This window comes from Palaemon carinicauda, chromosome 8, assembly GCF_036898095.1.
Source record: "Palaemon carinicauda isolate YSFRI2023 chromosome 8, ASM3689809v2, whole genome shotgun sequence".
In the NCBI taxonomy this organism is placed as follows: domain Eukaryota; kingdom Metazoa; phylum Arthropoda; class Malacostraca; order Decapoda; family Palaemonidae; genus Palaemon; species Palaemon carinicauda.
The window spans coordinates 23,191,063-23,196,062 of record NC_090732.1 but is presented as its reverse complement, the minus strand read 5'-3'; positions in this window follow the sequence as shown (position 1 = coordinate 23,196,062).

The following is a 5,000-nucleotide window of genomic DNA, read 5'->3' as shown; positions in this document are numbered from 1 at the left end:
CCCGATTAGGAAGATGATTCCGCGAACTGGTCAGTGCTGGAATTCTTCAATACTGTGTAGAGTGTACCAACCATGTTTCAAAAAATTGTACAATATTCCTTTTGTATATATTATGCTTTTATCTTCGCTCTTCCCTCGCACTAAAACGAGCATGAAAATTCATGTCTGGTTTTTCCTCTGTAATATTGTCTGTATTGTGAACTTGTTATGTCCTGTTGCCTTGAGGTTTTGTATATAAGGAGAGAGTTCTACAATAATGTAACTCAGTCGTTTCCAACGTGCCTTTGAGTTCACAACCTTACTCGGCGCCTTCACATTGGAGACCCTGGAAGTCGACTCGCTCCCACTGCCTTCCACCCTCACCTCCCTCGCCCCTCCATCGTTGGTACTATGACGGAGACGGACTCTACTACAGCAGTTGGCGCTGCGGCCTCCCCATTGAAACTTTCACCGTTCGCCACCGCAGAGGCGTTTGCTTGGTTTCAATGCGCAGAAGTCCACTTCCGTATCAGGGGCGTGACTCGCTCAACCACCAAAGCGGATTATGTTCTCGCAGCGATACCCGAGGACACCTTCCCAGAAATATCCGACTGGCTTTGTGAACAAGGAGACACCCCAATAGCGTATGACGCCCTCAAAACATACCTTCTGCAGCAGTACTCGCCGTCGCCAGCCGCCCATATAGCAAAGCTTTTTCAGCTCTCACAACAACCATTGGGGGATCAAAGGGCTTCGCTTGCCCTCAGGGAAATGACCAGTATCGCTCGCCTTCAACCTGCCGCAGACGGCTCTCCTCGTGAGGTGAACCTACTTCGTGCCCTTTGGATACGCGTTTTACCCGAACCTGTACGCGCTGCCATACCCGATGTCGATAGTTTACCCATAAAGGACTTGATGACCAAAGCCGACGCCCTTATGGACAGCCACTTCAAGACCTCCATCAACGCCTCCACCCCTGACGACGAGGATGCCTATTGAACGTCAAGCGAAGCTGACATGAATGCAGTAGGACATACACGCCTACCCCGTGATGTGCCGAAGCAGCGACAAAGCCACCCACCACCCACCAATCGCTCGCGCCCCAACGAACGACTTCTACAGCCACTCACTACCTCCCATCCGCCGCAGTTTTGCTACTACCACTTCAGATTCGGGGCAACCGCGAAGAAATGTGCCAAGGATTGTCAATGGTCAAAAAACGTGTAAGTAGGCCATCGCTTGTGGCGGTGCCTCCCATGTTTCTAATCTTTTCTTTTTACAGGATGCAGGAACGGGCGTGCGATTTTTGGTAGACACGGGTGCTTGTCGTTCTCTTTTGCCTAGGAAACTCTTCAAGGCACGACGTAGTCTGTCTACATCTGCCGACCTCCGCTTAGTAGCTGCCAACGGATCTGCGATACCCACCTACGGTTACGAGAACCTCACATTATCGTTCGGAAACGGTAAATTCAATTGTAAGTTTCTCGTTGCTGACATAACAATGCCAATCCTCGGTGCAGATTTCCTCTCTCATTTCCACCTTCTGGTCGATGTCGCCCACCGACGATTGGTCAACGCAGACTCATACTTGTCGACACCTCTTCAACCTGCCCCCTTTAACCTCGCTCTCCACATCAGCGCACCCACGGATGCCTACGCCCACCTCCTCACGTCGTACCCGGAAGTTTTCCGTCCAGAACTTCGCCAAACGCCCACGGTTCCTGCCAAGCACGGTATTTATCACCCTATCGTGACGACGGGACCCCAAGTCTTCGCAAAATTCAGACGTCTGGCACCGGAACGATTGGCAGCCGCCAAACAGACGTTCGCCGAAATGGAGAAAATGGTCGTCGCCCTAACACATCGTTCTGAAGAAAGACGGCTCCTTCCGTCCGTGTGGGGATTACAGGCGCCTGAACATGCAAACAGAACCGGATCACTACCCCCTCCCAAACATTGCCGACGTGACCTCCTACCTGCACAAAGCAAAGGTTTTCTCTACGCTCGACCTCCTGAAGGGGTATTATCAGGTGCCTATGAACCCAGAAGACATCCCCAAGACCGCCATCACCACTCCGTTTGGTACATACACCTTCAATTACTCCTGTTTTGGCCTTCGTAATGCTGGGGCAATGTTTCAACGTCTCATGGATGGCATCTTAGGGGACCTCCCTTTCTGTGTATGTTATGTGGACGACATACTTGTGTTCTCCTCCTCAAAAGAGGAACACCTCCGTCACCTGCGCATCGTGCTCGACCGCCTGCAACAAAACGGCTTGTAGTCCGGTACGACAAATGTACCTTTGGCGCCAACGAAGTATCGTTCTTAGGGCACCGCATCACTCCTGAAGGTGTCCACCCCCTCCCTGAAAAGGTAGCAGCCGTTCAGAACTTCCCCGTGCCCTCGACCGTCAAAGCTCTGCAGGAATTCTTGGGCATGATCAACTATTATCATCAATTTCTGCCAGCCATTGCCGCCACTCTTGCTCCCCTCTACGCCTCCCTTAAGGGCAAGCCGAAGGACCTGAAGTGGGGTCCCCTTCAAGAAGCAGCCTTCTGCAATGCAAAGAAGGCCCTATCAACTGCTGCAGCTCTCACTTTTCCTATCCCACACGCCCCTCTCCTCTCCACCGATGCCAGCGACGTCGCTATTGGTGCATTACTTGAGCAGATGGTCAAAGGCTCGCCCCGCCCATTGGCCTTCTTCAGCAGAATACTGTCCAAGGCAGAATCGGATTATTCTACCTACGATCGAGAATTCCTGGCGGTGCACTTGGCCGTCCGTCACTTTCGCCATTTCTTAGAAGGTACGCCCTTCGTCATTCGCACAGACCACATGCCTCTGGTGCACGCCTTCACTCAATAGTCTGACGCCTGGTCCGCCCGTCAACGCCGACATCTCTCCGCCGTGGCTGAATACAATTGCACCCTCCAATACGTCCCTGGGAAAATGAATCCCGTTGCCGATGCCCTGTCAAAAAACACGTTGGCTGCCGTTCAACTGGGATTGGATTCAAATGCCCTGGCTAAAGCCCAACGACAGGATCCAGAGTATCAAGCTTGTAGGACATCTTGCACGTCCCTCCGTTGGGAAGACTTTCCCCTTGAAGACTCCAACACCACCCTCCTCTGTGACGTCAGTACTGGTAGACTGCAACCTTGGATTCCTGCTCCCATGCGCCGATAGGTGTTTGATTTCATTCACGGCCTTTCACATCCCTCGTGCCATTCTACTGCACAGCTGCTGAAGGCAAAGTTCATTTGGCACGACATTTCTAAGAATGCTAAGGATTGGGTCCGCGCCTATACTTCTTGCCAAACTTCCAAAGTACATCGACACACGGATTCAGGAGTGGGCACCTTTCCTCAACCTCAGCGTCGTTTCGCATACATTCACGTTGATGTTGTAGGCCCCCTACCCACATCACAAGGACATCGTTACCTGTTTACCGTCATCGACCGCTCCACTCGTTGGCCTGAAGCCATTCCCATGGAAACTGCAACGTCTGCCTCATGTACATCTGCCTTACTCTCTGGATGGATTTCAAGATTCGGTATCCCTGAGCATATTACTTCTGACAGGGCAACCACTTTCACCTCTCAATTGTGGACGTCATTAGCGAATCTCCTGGGCATCACCCTACATCAGACAACGGCCTACAACCCCGCTGCCAATGGAATGGTTGAATGTTTTCATTGCACCCTCAAAGCAGCTTTGATGTCCCGCTGCAAGGATTGCAACTGATTTACTCAGCTTCCCTGGGTCCTCCTGGGACTAAGGACCACTCCTAAAGATGCCCTCGACGTCTCGGCAGCTGAAATGGTGTATGGCGACCCGTTGGTCGTCCCTGCCGAATTTTTACCTTCTACAACCTCCTCCGACGATCTCCAGCGCATACGTTACGTCGTGGGAAAATTTACTCTGTGCCGCCAGACTTACAAGCCCCCAGCGAAGCATCACATACCAACATACTTGCACTCAGCAACGCAAGTCTTCCTGCGCAACGACACCAGCAAGCCACCACTAACGCCCCCTTACATGGGCCCTTTCCTTGTGATCCGACACAGTCCGAAAGCATTCCTCCTAAACATTCGGGGCAAAGAAGACTGGGTCTCCATTGATCATTTAAAACCTGCTTATCTTCTGCCAGATGACCCGCCTGCAGTTCGCCTCTCTAGGTCAGGGCGCCCTATTTAACATGTACAGTATGTCACTTTTAGGGGGGGAGCCATGTACCAACAGTGTTTCACACAATTGTACATAATTCCTTTTGTATATATTATGCTTGTATCTTCGCTCTTCCCTCGCACTAAAACGAACATGAAAATTCATGTCTGGTTTTTCCTCTGTAATATTGTCTGTCTTGTGAACTTATTATGTCCTGTTGCCTTGAGGTTTTGTATATAAAGAGAGAGTTCTACAATAATATAACTCAGTCGTTTCCAGCGTGCCTTTTAGTTCACAACCTTACTCGGCGCCGTCACAAGAGTTAAGCCTTATGATGGAATATGTAAGACTATTAGAACTAACTGCATACTTAGTACTACAAACAGGATGATATAGTCTGTGAAGATCTGAATGCGAAAATTGGTCAGAATTATGAAAAATCTTATGCATTATGCTTAAAAAACTAACTGAACGACGTTGCCAGAGATTAATATCAAGCTCAGAATTACGAAATTTATTAGATAGTACGCTTTTCTCCAATAAATTAAGATATTAGTCAGACGCACGAGACTAAACAGGAGAATGATACTCGCAACAAGGTAGACATAATGAATAAGAACATTTCTTCAAAATAGATTGGTCACCAAACATCTTGTAAGACTGTCAACAAACCCATTTTTTGTGCAAATGAAGAAACAGAGCGAATGTCTCTCTAAAATATATTTGCAAAAAAAGAATCACATCGAAAATTTTAAAAGAATAAATTTCCAAAGGAACATTACCAATGCAATTATCTGGATGTTAAAAAGCCCCTGTCTTCGACCTACTTACATTCATACTATGAGTTTAGTCA